The sequence below is a fragment of the Pleurodeles waltl genome, chromosome 1_2 (genome assembly GCF_031143425.1).
Source record: "Pleurodeles waltl isolate 20211129_DDA chromosome 1_2, aPleWal1.hap1.20221129, whole genome shotgun sequence".
Classification (NCBI taxonomy): domain Eukaryota; kingdom Metazoa; phylum Chordata; class Amphibia; order Caudata; family Salamandridae; genus Pleurodeles; species Pleurodeles waltl.
This window is the reverse complement of record NC_090437.1, coordinates 1,241,317,652-1,241,337,295: the sequence shown is the minus strand read 5'-3', so window position 1 is coordinate 1,241,337,295 and position 19,644 is coordinate 1,241,317,652. Positions and strand designations below refer to the sequence as shown.

General features: G+C 41.7%; 1 long non-coding RNA gene across 1 annotated transcript; it reads right to left on the bottom strand.

Annotated features, from left to right (window-relative positions):
• Window positions 1-519: 519 nt before the first annotated feature.
• On the bottom strand, window positions 520-17,717 carry LOC138296163 (uncharacterized). The gene is made up of 3 exons (XR_011203775.1): window positions 17,663-17,717; window positions 14,903-15,044; window positions 520-627 (listed from the first exon to the last, which is right to left on the bottom strand). It is a non-coding gene; the product is annotated as an uncharacterized lncRNA (long non-coding RNA).
• Between the last annotated feature and the right edge of the window lie 1,927 nt (window positions 17,718-19,644).

The following is a 19,644-nucleotide window of genomic DNA, read 5'->3' as shown; positions in this document are numbered from 1 at the left end:
AGAAATGTTTAGATTTCTGGGATCCAGTTTCACACCCATTCCTGTCACTAACTGGAAGGAGGATGAAAGCACCAAAAAAGGGGTATGCCCCTGTAAAATGTCAAAATTGTGTTGAAAAATGTGGTTTTCTGATTCAAGTCTGCCTGTTCCTGAAAGGTGGGAAGATGGTAATTTTAGCACCAGAAACCCTTTGTTGATGACATTTTCAGGGAAAAAACCACAAGCATTCTTCGGCAGCCCAGGGGAAACCACAAACTCTGGGTACCATTAGAATCCCTAGGATGTTGGAAAAAAAGACGCAAATTTGGCTTTGATAGCTTATGTGGACAAAAAGTTATGAAGGCCTAATCGCGAACTACCCCAAATAGCCAAAAAAGGGCTCAGCACTGGGGGGGAAAGGACCAGCAGCTAAGAGGTTAATATTATACAACAAGCCCTTGATTCCTCACCACGGGCACAAACATTAAATATATTGTAAATTTATTGTAGCACTTAATGACAACCAATTTCTAATGTGAACCGGTTACCTGGAATCATTTTAATAGCTGTATTCACTGTGCTCCAGTTGTGTAACTTGTCAAACTTCCAGTCTAAAAGGAAATTGCCATTATCTGTCACCACTGGACCCTATGGAGAAAGAATTGAAAGTATGTCAGATTTCTTTAAAGTCCATTTCTGACTCGCACAATTTACCTAGTTATCTCGAGAATGATAGCAACGACACAAATCCAGAAAAGGACGCTGGTATACTCATCTTACAGATACAGTCATTTAAAAAATGGAGTGAATGCTCAACTTCCCCGTGGTGCAGTAAACGTCTGCCCCATGAATGTACATGGAAGCTACCCCAAACAAACAAACTGACAAATCTTTTTCAATGTGTAAAAAACACTACATTTTTAAGCTGAAAACCTTGCTAAGAAAAGAAAATGAAAATTGAGTCCTTGACCTCATGCACCTATGCTCTGCTTAAATGGTACTGTATTGCCCCTTCCCTTCTCAGAACAGTCAGTGCAGCTGTAGGGCTGTCAAAGTGGATCTGTTTCAGCTTCATCCATGTATATAGGTAGGTGTACATTTGCTTCATTCTTCACAAACTCTATCCAATGTCAACAGCCACCAGAATGCATCAGTCAACCCCTTTGATCACACACACAACACTATACACATGGTCTCAGATGCCAAGACTTGCTGTGAATGCCGTGGGATGTGGATTCTATATTTATTTGTTCTGTCTTCCTAACCATGTGACAATGGCTCTCTGCTCCACAAAACATAAATGTATTAAAGCCATACTTTGCATGTGTGCCTCAAGATTGGTTCTAGATTTTTGTGAATCTGAATAGTATGTGTTGTGACCTCTAGGTGGGGAGGAACTTTCAAACCGCCCCTGAAAGCATGTCCTAAACTGCCCAAAGTAAACCCTGCAGGTAACCCCTACACATGTTATGTGTATTTGTATAGTGCACAAGTCACCTGGGGAGATATCCTGGTGCTGAAGCAGGAGCTGTATGGGCAGAGCCAGGGTCAGAGCTAGGTGAGGAGCCAAGTCTTTGGTTTCTTGTGGAATTCAAGAACTGAGGAGGAGGCTCTGATGTGCAGGGATAGGTTGTTGTTCTACTCACAAATAACAGCATCTAAAATGTCAATATGCAGACGTTGTAAACTCTTCTTAAAATTCTACTCCGTCCAAAAATCAACACCTCGAACACTGCCTGCATCTCATCTAGATCTGCATGCTCATCGCTTACCTTAGGTTTAACCACATCAAGGCAAAATTCCTTGCTTACCAAGAACAACAAGCAAAAATTAGTTCAACTCTGGCTCAATGACTAGAACCTTGATGACTTAAAACCCCAACTTTCACCAAGTGTCATGTCACTTGGATTACTACTGATCATGAACCTCACTCTTAAGGGATACAATGCCAAACATCTAAGACAGCCTGGCACCAGCCCTCTCTTGTAAAGAAAGAGCAACAGTTTATCCACATTGTGATTTTAGAACTGCTGTGCAAGACCTCGTATTTTCTCATCTGGATGGTGGTAACGACATGCTCCATGACCTCCCGGACTGCAGATTTCTCCCCCCAAACCCTCTCCCTTATACTCTCTGGGCATCCTACACACCACAGAATGTCTCATCCAGGGCTGGAAGAAATGTGATCACATCCACTCCATCTTGTTGGAACGACTTTGGCTCCCATTGCTGGCCTGCACGGTCTTCAAAACCAGATTCATCATTTACAAAGCCATCACAACCAGTATCCCTGTTTTTCTTGCAGGCAAGTTCACCATCATGAGCAGCTGTTGCCACACCCGCAGTTAGGCCACTATCAGACTGCAGACTAAGAAGTGTAAAAAAGAAAAAATTTAAGGCATCATCCGTTTTCCGCCCAAGTATTAAAGATCTGGAACAACATGCCTGTAGCCACCAGGATCTCGCCAATGTTGTTCCAATTTAGGAAAGAGTTCAAAACATGCCTCACTATAGAACACTACATCCCGATGCAGTAACATCATAATACCCAGCTAGCTCTCCTATTACTCATAGACAGTATGCTTGCCTTTGAACCTGTATAGAACCCACTGCCTTTTTGCTTGGTCTACTCTGTGCAAATATATGTATATGTATATGTGTATATATATATATATATATATATATATATATATATACACAATATATTTGATCCACCAGAGAGCTTCCTCACAGCCAATTAAAATAAAGTGCACTAACTCCCTTAAAAAGATAAAACAAACAACAGACCTAGTAAAAAGTCTATAAGCCTTTCACAAAATGAAAAGAAAGAAAAACAATGCATTTAAAAACTGACAATTCATCAATCCTTAATTATATCCATAATATTTGATCAGGTTTATACTCCTCAAAATATTCAAAAACCATGTGTTGAAACTAATGTAATAAAAATGTTTGTATAAATTCATCTCTTCTATACGTGCAAAATGGCCATGTAATACATGAAAGTTTCTTGTACATCATAAATTCTGGACAAGTCAAAACAAGTCCAGTGTTTATAGGTACTTACTGGCCAAGTGACTATATGATATTACATAAATGTATTTTCACACATGATTAATCTTTTCAAAATATTCATCATCACTCCCTCTAACCTATACTTTTGCATCCAGTTAACATAATTGCATTGTACTTTCTACTTTATTCTTATTCTTCTTTATGTCAATTTTCTACATAAAAAAGGCAACAACCCATGCACCACCGAAAATAAGTGCATTAAAAATGTATGTGGAACAAGAAAAGTGCTGAGCAATATTCCTGTCCCATAGTATATGCCCCTAACTCCTGTCTCCCTAGATATATGTTCCTAAAACCAAAAGTAGACACGCCATTTAATCTCATATTCTAACTGCTAACAGCCTATTTGGACCGAAAGCTCCTCATCCAAATTCAGGCGAATTGGGGCCTTACTTTTAAGACGCACAATATATTCAGACTCCAAAATCCGGAATTTCCGCTCTGTCACCTCCTCTCAATGGAACCTCCACCCTGTCAATGGCAAAAAAGGAAAGATTATCTGAATTCTTGGCATGTTCTTTTTCCCCCAGAGTCTATCTGCTGGATAATTCTGATCTCAATTTTTGATAGCTCGCAAATGCTCCAAAATCTGTTTCTTCACTGGAAAGATGGTACTTCCAATATAACGTAAACCACATGGACATTCTAAAACATATACACAAAAATCACTATTACATGTGATTGTCTTGTTGATCTTCTTTTCTTGTCCATTCGGCATTGTGTGCGTCTTAACATTGGCACTATTTTTACAAGCTTTACAATTGCCACATTTGAAGAAACCCTTCTATTCAGTCAGCCAGTGATCAATATATAATATATATATATATATATATCACACATCAAGTGCCCCCAGGTGCATTAAGGAGCACTCTCGGGGATTACAAAAATCTCAATTTAATGGTAGGCAGACGCGTTTCGGCAGAGGGCCTTCTTCAATGCCAATTACACAAAGATTGGAACACACATGATTTAAATAACTGCAGCCTCGTTCACATTGGAGAATGAATTCTCAACATCAAAGACGGACTTCACATCAGACAGATCGAATTGTATCCATATTAACGCAGTATTTCAACCTTCAAAGAGTCTCATATAAGGTGCCCAGTTCTAAATAACGTTGATTCCTCACATCAATCTGCTCTCAAATGCACCCTTTTTGGTATGCAGCATGCTGTTTTAGTTCACGAGAATCATCGCAGGAAAATATGGTCATTCCGCACTTAAAATTGTAATCTGTAACCCCTCGTTGTCCCGTACCTTGCCAAGTTTGCTGCCAAACATCCACATGCATCGGTTATAGTAACATCCAGCATACTATTAAGTAAAGTCAACTTCGTGTTGATGGATGTGGCAGCTTTTACAGGCTAACGGCGGTTCAGGCAGAATATTTAAATCTTTCACCAAGATGCCACTAAAAACTGCCGAACTCCTTCATATAACGGGTGCCTCCTTCCGTGTTAGTGGCCACACGTCTTATCTCACACACCAAGTGAACACACATGATTTAAATAACTGCAGCCTCATTCATGAATTCTCAACATCAAAGACGGACTTCACATCAGACAGATCGAATTGTATCAGCATGCCGCCATAGTAACGCAGTATTTCAACCTTCAAAGTGGCCACTAACACGGAAGGAGGCACCCATTATATGAAGGAGTTTGGCAGTTTTTAGTGGCATCTTGGTGAAACATATATATATATATATATATATATATATACACAAACACACACACACACACACACACACACACACTCACACACACACACACACAAGGACATCACAGCCTAGGCGGTGGTGCGGCGGATGCGGGGGATGGAGGCGAGGGCGAGGCTGGCGGAGCGAAGATTGTGGGTGGGGGTGTGGAAGGTGAGTGTCGTTGAGGTAGGCTGGACCTGTGTTGTGGAGGGCCTTGTGTGCGTGGATAAGGAGCTTGAGGGTGATCCTCTTTGGTACTGGTAGCCAGTGTAGGTCTCTGAGGTGGGGAGAGATGTGATTGTGGCGTGGAACGTCAAGAATGAGGCAGGCAGATGAGTTCTGGATTCTTTGCACCATTGTTTGGAGTTTGGTTGTTGTTCCTGCATATAGGGCATTTCCATAGTCCAATCGTCTGCTGACCAAGGCGTGGGTGACAGTTTTCCTGGTTTCGACGGGAATCAATTTGAAGATTTTACGGAGCATGCGGAGAGTATTGTAGCAGGAAGAGGAGACGGCGTTGTCATGCTGAGTGTGGAGTCCAGGGTGAATCCCAGGTTGTGTGCGTGGGTGGTGGGTGAGGGTGCAGATCCTAGGGAGGTGGGCTACCAGTAGTCATTCCATGTTGAGGGGTTGGTGCCAAAGATGAGGATTTCTGTCTTTTCTGTGTTCAACGTGAGGCGGCTTGATTCCATTCAGCGGGCGATGGCGAGAAGTCCGCTGTGGAGGTTGTTCTTTGCTGTTGAAGGGTCTTTCGTGAGGGATAGGATGAGCTGCGTATCATCTGCGTAGGAAACTATGTAGATGTGGTGGGTTTGTGTGATGGTAGCGAGTGGGGCCACGTAGACGTTGAAGAGCGTGGGGCTGAGCGATGATCCTTGGGGGACGCCGCAGATGAATCTGGAGGCTTCTGACCGGAACGGTGGAAGGTGGACTCTCTGGGTTCTGCCTGTGAGAAATGACGAGATCCAATTGAGTGCCTTGTCCCGGATTCCATCGTTGTGGAGGCGTGTGCGGAGAATGTGATGACATACTGTGTCAAAGGTGGCGGTGAAGTCCAGGAGGATGATTGCTGCTGTTTCACCTTCGTTGAGCATGGTCCAGATGTCGTCTGTGGCATCAATGAGTGCGGTCTCAGTGCTGTGGTTTTTGTGGAATCTGGATTGGGAGGGGTCGAGTGCCTTGCTGTCTTCCAGGAACCGGGATAATTGGCTGTTTATGATTTTTTGGATGACCTTGGCTAGGAAAGGGGGAGGGAGATCGGCCGGTAGTTCTTGGGGTCGTCTGGGTCAGCCTTAGGCTTTTTTAGCTGGGTGTTGACTTCTGTGTGCTTCCAACTTTCTGGGAAGGTGGCTGACTCGAAGGAGCTGTTGATGGTGTTGCAGAGGTAGGGGGCGATGATGGTGTTGGCTTTGCTGAAGATATAGTGTGGGCAGGGGTCAGATGGTGATACGGAGTGGATGGAGGCCATGGTGATGGTGGTGTCTTCTATGCTGGCGGGGGTCCAGGTGTGGAGGAGGTGGGTGTTGCATGGGGCGTTGGGTTTGTGGGTGTTTGTAGTCAGCTGGTGGGTCTGGGGGTTGAAGCTGTAGTGGATTTCTTCTATCTTTCGACGGAAGTGGGTTGCGAGTGAGTTGCAGAGCTCCTGCAAAGGTGGAGCTTCAGGGGAGCAGGTCCTGGGAGTGGAGAGCTCTTTGATGATGCCGAAGAGCTCCTTACTGTTGTGGGAGTTGGTGTCAATGCGTTTTTTGAAGTGAGTCCTTTTTGGTGGTGCGGATCAGTTGGTGATATTTGAGTAGGGCATCCTTGAAGGCGATGTGGTTGGAGTTGGTAGGTTTGGTGTGCCAGGTTTTTTCCAATCTGCGGCATAGCCGTTTGGATTCTTGTAGCTCTGGGGTGAACCAGCTAGCCTTGATTCTGTGGGGGGTGATTTTTTTGTTTTTTTTTGCAGTGCGAGGGTGTTGGTGCAGTCTTCTATCCAGCGATGCAGGTTGGTGGCGGCTGTGTTTGGGTCCGGGGTCCCAGTGGGTTGGGCCCGGGCGAGGGTGGAAATCAGTTGATATTTTGCTCCAGTTGCATTGGGGGGCTTGTGTGCAGTGGTGGTGAGTGACTGGCTTATGGTAGGAGAAAACACATGGATGTTGGTAATCCACAATCACCAACATCCATATCAAATCTCTAGTGATACATTGGCACAATTAAATTCATTCCCAGCTTCTCCCTGGACAGAAACTTTACCTGCCATAAAGTTGTTTATTGAATACAAACTTGTCCACCTCCCTACACACGAAGTTCACAAAGTTTTACACCTTGAATCCCATCCCAGGTTACCACTAATACAACCTTATTCTCTTCTTCAAATCTGACTCAGTGTACCTTTAAACCAACTGGAGACAGATTCTTGCTGGCTCTAATAATTACCAACACTCCCTCCACACTCAACTCCTCATGTACTTTTGAAAAAAGCTATCAATTGCCTCTGGACATAGTCATTACTCCTCCGTCAATGATAATCTTGACACACAAAGACTCATCCCTCGCACACACTCTTTCCCATTCGTCATGGCTTATTATCTCTTCTGATACAATCACACAGTTCAGCAAACCAATTACACACTCAATCTCACTGTTGGAAACATTTCTCAGAGCCACACTCATTGGATCTCGACAGAAAATTCTGCTAAAACAAACACATGTATTTGGGACAGCTGCTAAACGAGTATTGGACTGACCATGCCCATACTGTTTTTACATAACACTTGACAAGTAAACTAATAGTTTGTGACCTGTAAATTAACACAAACTCTCTTTCCCACAAATAAATCATAAAATGATGAGCTACCCAAACACAAGCTAACATTTCCCTTTAAATTATACTGTAGTTACGCTGTGAGCCGGATAAACATCTGGAAACAAACCTCACCACATTCTCCTGAACACCAATATCTTGATCCAAAACTGCTTTTAAGTCTGTTGCATTGGTGTGAATGGTGAGTACACACTGGGCATCATTCTAGAGCAGCTGTAATAGAAGTGCCTCAATACTCAACCCTTTCATCCTATCAAACACTACCTGACCTACAATTCCTGCACATATTTTCACCTTTCTCAATAACTTCCTGAGTGGCTCTGTATGGCACAGTAACCTTTCTTGGTCACATACACTTCGGTACTGATTACCGGTCTTTGTATGCTAACTTTTCATGGAAATACCGGATAATATTTAATTTTGCACACTCCAAAAGCTAGTGTGCAAATTTCTGGTGGTTATAATGCCTTGTGGCAATTTCTCCTTATAAAACATGGCTGTCACAATAGTGATAGGTGAACCAGAGTCCATGGTCACACCAAGGTCTACCTCGCCAATTTCAAATCACAAATCAGATTACCATTTCCTTTGTTGTCATTTTGGCCTTCCACAATACCACATTGTGTTGTCTTCTCTCATCCTCATCATCCAGTCTATTAATTTGTTGTTCATTTACTAAAATCACTTTCTGCACAGTGGACACACTTTAGCAAAGTGGAAGATTTTCTTGCACTTCATGCATGCTTCATAGACATTTAAATCGCCACATGGTTTTGTGATCAACCCAAATAAAATTGTCCCTGGTTATTTCCTGCGCTTTTGTCCCGACTTCTACTGCCACTTGGTATATAGGTAGTGTTGTTGTCTTTGACACAGACTGCACCTACGGACCCTGACTTCCACTGAACCTAGACTTCGCTAGTTCCTTAGGCTAAGTAAAGACCCCTTTATGCCACTGGTTATCTCTAGTGTTTTATCAAGTGCCTGGTTCCTGCAAAATAATTGTCCCTCTTATGTCCTACCATCTTAACAACTGACTACTTGTTGGTCTATCGGTTTTTATTCAGTGTGCCCTCAAATTCAGATGTGGAGGATAAAATATTAAATTCTGCTAAAAAACTGTTGATGTATTCATACTTTTGCTGAACGCAGGTGAAAAACAAACTATGCCTCACCACTATTATGCGTGGATCATCGTTAAAGTAATTCTACAGTCTTTTTACAGCTTCCATATAGACATTCCACATGGCAAGTACAGGAGATGGTGGAATCATCTCAAGTAGGTGATCAAAATATTCACTGCCCTTCTTTGCCATGACAATTATAACCATAGCTTTTTCGTGGCAGGATCAAACCTGGCGCCATCTATGGCTATTACAGAACCATGGCCTGTACCATTGCCTCCATTTCATTCTGAGTACCCCGTGCTCCAGCAAATATTATTTTATGTCAAAAGCGTAATGCAGCCTTCGATGTGCTTCACCTTGCTGTTCCTTAACTTTGTGGAAACAATCTCCCTGTTGCCTCGTGAAATGGCCTAAATGTTCTGCCACTCAAGCAACCATTGGGACACATTCTGAAGGAATTAAATTCTGTCTGCTGCTAATCTGGTTGTATATTTCAACCAACTCGAGGAAGTGACTGTTGTATTTGGAGACCATTGTAGGTAGTTTGTAACAAGGGGGGGGCACCATTACCAGTTCGATATCTTATTGAATGTTGGCAGTTGGAATGTTAGGTGCGGGGAACGTTAGGATATTCAATGCTGGGAGACGGAGGAGATAAGAAATAAATAAAGGATTTGGAAGGAGAAGTGGAGTGAGGATCCATCTTTACAGATTTGGCAAAGACTAGGTACAAACGCACTGCGAATCACAACTATTATACAGCTGTACATGACTGACATGAGTTGTAGCCCGCTACATGAACAAAAACCCGAGAAACACTTCAGAAACAATACATAGCTCGAAGTGATCATCTATAAAGGAACCAGTAACACACAGCTGCTCAACCTTCGTGCACTTCTAAACTGATTATCTTGTGCGCGGCCCCATTGGTAGAGAGAATTAAAGAGTATTTTATAAATTATATTTCAACATATGAAGATGATGAAGACCTCAAACTTGAAAAACATCATGTTGTGTTCTTTGGGCCCAGGAGGACTGTCAGTTTATAACTGCACACAGAAGAAACCTAGACAACCGGATGGCTTCAAAAACGCTTCAGAATATTTAAATGCATATTTTAATTCACCAGTCTGTATCAGTTGAGCAGTTTAAATGTTTCCATAGAAAGCAAGAAAAAAATGAGAACATCGAAGACTGTGTAGCATCCCTAACAGAAATGTGGCCATAACAAACAGATTTCAGGATCCTCATGATGAACTGGTTAGAGACCAAGTAGTGATGCATGCAGCTAACCCTTATGTTCAAGACAGGTTATGGACAAAGAGAGAAGCATCACTGCAAGAAGTAATTGACATAGTTAAAAGAGCGGTGAGCTGGACGATGTGCCAAAGCTGTGACAGCAGAATACAAAAATAAAATTGAAGACTATAATGATAATAAAAGTCTTATTGCAAGAATTAAGGTAAAAAAGACATCAGTTACATAACAAAAAGGATAACTAAAAAAAAAGAATTCCAGACTACTACAGAGAAATACGAGGGAAAATCAAACCAAGGAACTGTCGAAAGGAAATGCTACAGACAAGGTCATTTAACTCATGACAAGAAATGGCCAGCACGCTCACAAAAATTCAGGGTGTGAGATAACAGGGCATTTTGACAAGGTATGGAAAAGGAGAAAAGAAAAGTCAGGGAAATTGGGTGATGAGACAACAGACTCAGAATCAGATAAAAAGGATGAAACCGATGTTGATGTAAACATGTGTGTGTTTAATATAGTCGAAGAAGTACTGGGGGCACAATCTAAAGAAAAACGCATTTGTGACATGTTGATTGGTGGTGTCAAAATTTCAAATGTAGCCGACTCATGGTCACCCTACACGATCATCAATAAGAAGGTATGGGATGGAAAACTTTCACCTATTTTAGGTAATAATTTGGATCCTGCCGACATTAAACCTAAAACATTTACAGAATAAAACATCAATATGGTGGGGGTGAGGAAACTACTCTTCAAGTTTAAGGACAGAGGGGCGAATGTAAATTGTATGTCTCTGTTAAAGGGCTTTCAATATTGGTATGATGTGTCCAAGGTGAGTTAGGAATTACTTTGAATCCTAACAGTCCCACAAGAGTGTTATCCTTTCAAACTAATGATGAATATGGGCAATACATGTTACAACTGTACCCTGAAGTGTTTTCTGGAACCATAGGCTAACTTAAAAAGTTTCAACACAAAATCATACTGAAGCACAATGCTACACCTTGTTTACACAATGGAAGAAATATACCCATGACCACGAGAGAACAAATAAAGTGTGAATTGGAAAAATTGTGTAATGCTGGAATTATAGAATAGGTGGAGTCATCAGAATGGGTGTCAGCTATGATGGTTGCGAGAAAAGCTGAGAGAAAATTGAGAATATGTGTGGACTTAAGGATTCTAAATAAACATATTGCAGTGGACCTATTTCCCTTGTTTAAGATAAACAAAATGCTATCGGCTAGTAAGGATGTAAAATGGTTCACTACAATAGATCTCACAGCAGCATACCACCAAGTTCTGTGGCACCAAGATTGTCAAAATCTGACCACCTTTATTACACCTTTTGGTTGTTCCCGATTTGTGAGGGTTCCTTTTGGCTTAGCCTCTGAGGCGGCCATGTTCCAGAAATTGATGTTTGAATTCTTGAAAGAATTAAGGAATATGACATTTTTTCAAGATGATATTTAAATAAAGGAAAAGACCAGGGAAGAACATGATTATACCATGGAAAAGGTAATGAATATTCTAAAAGGAAAGGATTAACTGCAGAATTCACAAAATGCAAATTTCCAAGACAGAAAGTAACTTATTTAAGACACAAAGTATCCCTGAGAGGGATTAGACCTAAAAAGAACTGCAAGAAGTCATTAGGAACTCCTAAAGTCCTAGCAACAAAGTTGAAGTGAGGGCTTTTTTAGGCGTGGATGAATTTTACTCGAACTTTGTACAAAAAATCTCTAGTGAGATATATAAATTAAACAACTTTTAAAAAACAAAAGTACATTTGCATTGTCTATTATGCATCACAGACAGTTTGAAAGAGTGAAAAATTACATTTGTAATGCATACTATTACATTTAACCTGGTCATAAAAGGAGCAATCCAATTGGCGAAAAACAACAACTTGAGTTGCAAAGCAGAAATATTCCGTATTATATGGGCACTCAGAATAACACCGTGTAGTGCAACAGACCATAACCCTTTTTAATTAATGAGAGGAAGCACACCATTATCAAAGGACAACATCAGCTGGATGCCCAAAGTAAGAAGAGTAAACTGGGAACCAGAAATAGGCAGGCCTCAAAACATTATACTAATGTTACTAGACCTGCAGGTCGAGTAACTTGAGTAATCTACTCAACCTAACTGCAATCTACTTGTCCCCTTTTTCTTCATTCTCACATACGAGTGCACCTTCAAATACGTGAGCTCAGCATTTCTGCTGCAAAAAACCCTCTTTTGTTTGATTAAATAGAGGAAATGTTTGCTCCATATATAATAGGAACGTAGCTCTCATATAGGGGACAAATGATCCATGACTTGCCTCTTAGTTTACTAATAGCATTGCCATCAAGGCAGGAGTGTTTCTCAGTTCATGCTTAAACACTCAAATTTAATAAATATATTACTAACTCATGATGTGGTAGCACACTATCATTTACGGACAGTAAATTTGCAATAAATGTCCAAAAACCTTCCCACTAACTTGCAGCTTTACTGATAAAACTATATAGAATATTAACAATAATCTGTGAAAATTAGGTTTTAGAAAACATATTTATCTTTTGCACATCACTAAGTAAAGAGGTGTGCTTTGTTTTCGTGATTTAAAATTATTTTTTTCATACCACATAAGTACAAAAAGGGGCTTTCACAACTACTGAAATATATTTTGAAATGTTTGCACAGAGGACGTACTGTGAAATTAAAGACTGTATGGTGTCAGGTTTTTCCTAATAAACCACATTTAAATAACTCTTTTTACACCAGGTCAGAGAAGTTCACCTTTCAAAATCCTTAAATACTGTAGTTAGAAGGGAAATTAACTGCAAGACCAACTGACTTTTGACCACTGTCTCTCAACACAGAGCACATGTGACAACATAACATTTAAAGGGACCTAATTGCTCCTTTACTTTCTGACTAAACAGAACACCTGTTCATTGTCAACTCATCAGAAGGGGCGAGGAGGTCCTACAAATAGCTCGACCTGATAAAAAATATGACTCGCCATAGCGAGTGGTCAAGTACACCTTTCGAGGTCTGATGAGTAAAAGAAAAAAATAATGAAGCAAAACCACAGTGAAAGACATGGTTGTAAAAATGTGAAAGTAGGAGACAAAGGGGGTCATTCCTAGATTGGCGGGCGGCGGTTGCCGCCCGCCAAGCGGGAACCGCCAGAAGACCGTACCGCGGTCAAAAGACCGCAGCGGTCATTCTGAGTTTCCCGCTGGGCTGGCGGGCGACTGCCAGAAGGCCGCCCGCCCGCCCAGCGGGAAACCCCCTTCCAGGAGGATGCCGGCTCCGAATGGAGCCGGCGGAGTCGAAGGGGTGCGACGGGTGCAGTGGCACCCGTCGCGATTTTCAGTGTCTGCAAAGCCCCACGACACCCGTTACCGCCATCCTGTTCCTGGCGGTGAAAACCGGTAAGGGGGTCGGAATCCCCATGGCGGCGCTGCAAGCAGCGCCGCCGTGGAGGATTCCCTGGGGCAGCGGGAAACCGGCGGGACACCGCTGGTTTCCCGTTTCTGACCGCGGCTTTACCGCCCCGGTCAGAATGCCCCCGGAAGCACCGCCAGCCTGTTGGCGGTGCTTCCTCCGTCACCTACCCTGGCGGTCTATGACCGCCAGGGTAGGAATGACCCCCAAAGTGAAGATCAAATGGCCTGGTACTTTGACGAAAGGACATAACTGATTTTCCGATCTGCTGGAAGTAGAAAAAATATTCTGCTTTGTTAAATGATGTGAAGGTCAGACATTTTGGATCTTTGGCCAAATGCGCCAGATCTGAAGGAAAAGTATCAGGGGAATCTATACAACTTTGCAGGAGGTACAATTGTTTAATGGAGGAAGATGTTGAAAAAAATGCACATCTGGTTTGTGAAAGAGTGGATAGTGCAGTCACTGAGAAAGCACACAGCGAGAATAATACGGATGACCAAAGACCAAAAAATTCTACCAATGAATTAGATATCAGATATCAACAAGAACACTCAAAAAGAAAAGAGAAATGGAAGATTTGGTAGATCTATTCATAAACATTCCAAATTTTTCATCTATGATTAGTACTATTATGAATACATCCCAGTATGTTCCATTCAAGTACGTATAGTCGTGAGTTAGAGAAAATTTGAAATACTTTGTAGCATCTGCTCTTCCTTCGCATATTATCCATCAAAGTTATTGGTTAATCTATTATATAGATCTTAAGATACAATATAAGTTTCACTGTTCAGTTATACTAACGAGGGAGGGATGGGTGGAACATTAGGGTATTCCATGCTGGGAGACTGAGGAGATAAGAAGAGTGATGCTCTACTTATGAATGTGTTATGCCGCTTTCAAATAAATCAAGGAATTGGAAGGAGAAATGAAGTGAGGATCTATCTTTACACAGACCCAGAGAGCTACTGTCACAATGTAAACAACATGCATACATGAACTGCCCCAGTTCTTGCTCTCTATCTCCATCCCACCCTTCCAGCACTACTTGACCCTGCCTTGCGTACACTTCCCCCATACCTTAGCCACCAGGCAGGTAGTAGCTTAAGACCTTGAGGCTCTGTTTCAATGCACTCTTCCTGTACAGTTTCAGGTCACAGGATTGCCACCAAATTATAGTGTGTCAAAAGGACCACAGCAGGACACAGCAATAAGTTTAAAAGGTTGATTTATTCAGATTGCCTGAAGAGTCAGCACACAGCGTTCTCGTCAGCAGCTGTTCCAGATTCCAACTTTCCAATGTACCATGCAGTCTGCAACGCTCCCCAAAAGATGTTGCAATGGAACATACATCTTAAATGGCAACATACAGTCCTACATAAACATGTAACACGGATCTATTCCCTTCACTCTCTTTATATTACATCAACTTACAGCGAGAGAGGGCATCTGCTTAATGACAGTATCATAATCATTTTCTGAGATTGCCATGCAAGCCCAAATACTTACAGCTTTACTAACGGCCATTCTTAGTTCAGCAATTTCTCCAAACCTGCTGGCGAGAGCTTTGGATACTGGCACAAAAGCCATCGGCTTGACTTCAATGGGAATGCCTTTCTTCCATTGGTCTCCAAAATTCTTGGAATCTTTCCTGGAAAAAAAGAAATAGTGTTTTTATTTTTATAGGAATAGGAAATGTTTTTCAGTTGTACAGTACATTCTTAGTTTGTAGTCAGCAATGTTTTGGTATACTTACCATATTTTAAGAAGCCTGCCTTGAACTACGTCAAAAGCATTGCCTGTTCAGATGAAGTTAGAGCAGTCCTGTGTACAGAAGTCATAAGTTTAAAGCACACAATAAATTAAATGCTATGCTCTCATTAAGGACTTTTGCATACATTATAAAAAGTAGAATGGCAGCTCTTTTATCTAGTAAATGAACTTTGACTATTCGGTCTGCAGTCTCAGAAAAGCTGTGCAACAAAACTGTTCCTGAATGTTCTTTCGTATTTCATGATTTCACTCTGCCCCTATATCTATTAAACTTCACACAGCAGAATATAACAAACTCTAAAAATGCTAATTTGAAGAGTTTGACCTTCATTCCCAATTTTCTATGGAAAGCCATCAGCGGTTGCATTATGTAAAAAGCCCTGGGGGCGCAACAGGAATGTGCGCCTGCTTCGCGCGTCCCTGGGGTACTTTAGTTTTAAAGAAAGGGCCTCAGACATTTGTGAGGCCCTTTCCGTAATACAGATAGCGCTGGTGTACACATAGCGCCAGCACTATCACCAGAGGATGTTCACTCATTTACATGGGAGTGTGGCCCCATGCAAATAAGGGAAACCCTTTGCCTCTGCACCCATACTGTAGGCGCTGAAGCAAAGAAGCTGTCAAGACGTGCACTGACAGTGCCCCTTGATTACGGTCCTCTTGGGGGTGGAGGGGCCTATGGCCCCACCCCAGACATCCCCTAGCAGGAGGGTGCAATCACTCACTTCACAGTGAAACACAGAGCTGCTGCTTCAAAACTGCCTAGTTTTTCACTTGAAGCCACTGCCCCCAGGACGGCTCAAGTTCGCAGCTGCCCTGGGGGCAGTGCACTTAAACTAATAAGGCACATTCTCCTTGTTTATGTTGGGCGCACCTTTCAAAAGCTGCGCCCGGCACAAACAGGGAGAATGCACTGCATTTTATAATACAGCCCCAGAGGTTTCCCATAGTAGAAAAATGCTATATTAAACTAAAGAAAATGTAATAATAAACAAATATTAACTAATGAGTAGATCAGAAGCGTAGTATTTCTTCAAGCAACATACTCATCTGGTTCCAATGGATCTCTGATGCGTTACTCGACTATAATCATTTTGAACTCCCTTCTAATCTAGACTAATTTCAAACTAGTGCCAAAGGCTCACTAGCCTGGTGCCAAATCCCTGAGGCACCAATTCCCAAAATTATTAAACTTGTCATCAGCTATGGAAACACAGAGCCAAATTCTCTGGTTCAAAGCCATATATTTATTTACAATGAGATCACAAAAGGAACCAACAAATATTTAAGTGTGAGAGCTATCCCATGTTAGATAATCTGTTTTTATGTACAAGGATGAACCTTTCCGGATCCATGGAAACTCATCCACGAAAGAGGCATGCTACGTCATTGGCTCATGCTCCTTGTTTAGTATGTGTGGGTTGCATCACCCAATGGGCTGCTTGTGGAGAACTTCTAGGAGAACTTGCATTATGTGTTCATGGATCACAAAGACCCAATGGATGACCTTTTGTAAAAATCAGTCTTTCAAAGGAAAGAGTAATAATAGATCTGGCCAAGTGAAGTAAGATTATAAATGGATAACCATAACCAATATTTCAATTATTTATTAGCTGGTAGTGGATTCAATGATAAGTTCAGAAAATAAATGGGACTCGCAGGACATAATTATCCAAACAGTCACAGCGAAGTGGTGGACAGGTTTCTACCCTAAAGTAGACACGTAGCCGCTGTAGCAAATATTGACACGTAAACATCTGCAACTGTTTTTAATGTCATTTGAATAATAACGCACAAAAGAGTATGTTTTAAAATGGATTACATTCTTTTTCATGTACACAAGGCTTAGGCAGATATTATAAACAGTTAAACAAAATGGAGCCGCTCCATGTGAACAATGCCACAGCAATGATGGAAATGCGTCATCCTGGGCAATGTGGTGTGACCAACCAGCACAAAAGTTAATCCTCCGTGTTAGTGCCTTTTTTGGAGGAAAATAGGAAATGCAATATTTTCTCATATATATATGCCTCCACAGGGGTATATTTAAGCCCTGGCCATAGCATCATGTAAAGATTATAGTAAATGTGATACCTCAATGCAACAAATCATGCCTTAGCAGAAGCTTCTCTCCTTCCATGTGCCCCAGGTAGGATCACAATATTTTATATACTTAATTCATACCATACAACGTTCTTGATCATAATGCAGGTTCTAACTAATGTAGAGAAGAACAGAGATAACAAAATGCAGTACTTTCAAAACACTGAAGAAGCTAACCAAGGCGGGAGATGTCTCTGAGACCAGAGCACAACGAATAAAAGTTGTTATCCATCCACCTGCATCAATAGCCCTGTCCTCCACTGCCGCAGGTGCCGAATGTTCTAGAACAGGTACTCAGATTTCAACTGCAAGCCAAAGCACAGTGAGCTTCTTGATAAAACTCAAGCTTTTTTACCACCTTTCCAACAAAGTGTAAAGCCAGGAGTTACGTACCTGTAGTCAGCAATGACGATGAAAGATTTGGCGCAGCCAGTGACTATCTTCTTTTGTGCCAAACAACCTCTAGAAAGCAAACGTAAAGACAAGCAGCAGTTACTCGAGGGAAAACAGATTAACCTATCGCTTGCTAGAAATGGCAGCAGGGCAACCTATGACTTCAGTGTCATATTCTAGTGATAAAACTACACAAAATTATTAGGGAGTAAGATATCAACGAGAATCTGCATCTTTTTACACTTCCGCTGTTGTAGGAGTAGATCTGTATCCCAGCAGCAAGGTGTCACATACAGGAACTCTGTAACAGCTTCTTTTCAATGAGACCTTTTCACCACGCAGGAACCCACGCGTCTCCACCCTTTAAGTGCAACAGTTGCAAGTGCAGAGTCAATTTCCACCAGCATACTTCAGTAACAAGGATCTAACTGCAATTGTGGGAATTATACGAGACAAATTCATCTTCATGTTTAACACTCACATTCTTTATTTATTTCTATATTAAAGGTACCCCAAGGGCTTATCTGAAACCGGGTACTTGACAGTTCCAAATGGGAATAAGGATGGCATCGAGATGGGTGGGTGGGGATGAGCCACTAGCAATAATCCAAACAGCGAACATAATATAGGCGACAACTAATGTGATGTTCAAAAGAGGATCCTGTTTATTTCTGGAAGAAGGAATAAGTGAGGTCTGAGTTAATGGCCAGGGGAGCCAAAAAGATTCAAAAAACAAACCTGAGAATACCATAATTGGTTTTTGAGTTGGCAGACTCACTGAAGGATGTTACGATGGGTATTGTCTGAGCAGGTGGGCATTCACTAGATTCTCAAAAGTAGTGAGTGTGGTCAGAGTTCTCAGCTAAGAGGTCAGAGTGTTGCAGACCAAGGAGGCTGCACAAGAGAACTGGTTTGTGCTGTTGTAGTTGTGATCTGGGAATTTCTAGACGAAGGCCTTGGTGACTTCTTAGACAACCGACCACCCACCCCCCCACTGAGCCCCCTTTGGACCCTCTTGATAGTGAAAAAGAACAGTAAAGAGATGGTAGGGTACTTTCATGGCTGGCCTTGCGCATAAGCACATTTTTGATTCTGGCAGTAATTGACAGTCAATGCAGATCACAGGCTATCAAAGTAATATGGCTACATTTCCTTGCAGAGTGGGCTAACCTAGCAGCTGAGGGCAGTACAATGGATTCATTTCTACCAATGCATTTTCAATATCAAATCTCGATAAAAGAGAATGGGCAGCTATTTCTAATAAGTCAGAGGGAATTTTTTTGTGCATGGAAAGGAGAGATTGCAGCTCTCGCCTTCTGTTGATATATGGGCTTGAGTGAGGTATGAATTAAGTGTGAAAACCGAAGTATGAGGCTAACAGAATAGGCATGTCTGCAAATCCTTCCTGCTTTATGTGTCCCAGAGCGTCACATCCAATCTGCTTTTGGTTGACATTGAGAGGAAGAAAAATTCAGTTTTCTGGGAGTTTAGAAGGAGGACTTTCTGTTGCATCCAATTTTATGATTGTGTTAGAGCATTTCTAAGGATAGTAATGTCATCGACTGTTGAGGGTCTTAGGTGCACTGGGTGTCGACTGCATAATGTGCAAGGGCTACACCAGAGTTATGTAGGATCAGCATTTAAGGCACGAGAATTGATCTATTGGAACTGTGCATCTTATGTTGGCAATACTGAAAGTATGATAGCTAACCTTCCTTGGGATCACAGTAAGGAAGGTGTAGATATCTCCAGATGTCTTTTGTAGTCAACTGTACCAAAGGCTGCCAAATGGGGTAATAGAATGATTAAGTATGAGTTGCTTTTGTCTCGGGTATGGTGTACATCATCTAGTACCTTTAATATTACAGTTTCAATGTCAAGTTGTGGGCTGAGATTGGAAGCCTGGTAACTGGCCAAAAAGTGCTCTTCAGGTATGTTATAATTGAATTGATTTGCCATTATTATTTTTCATTCTTGCCAAA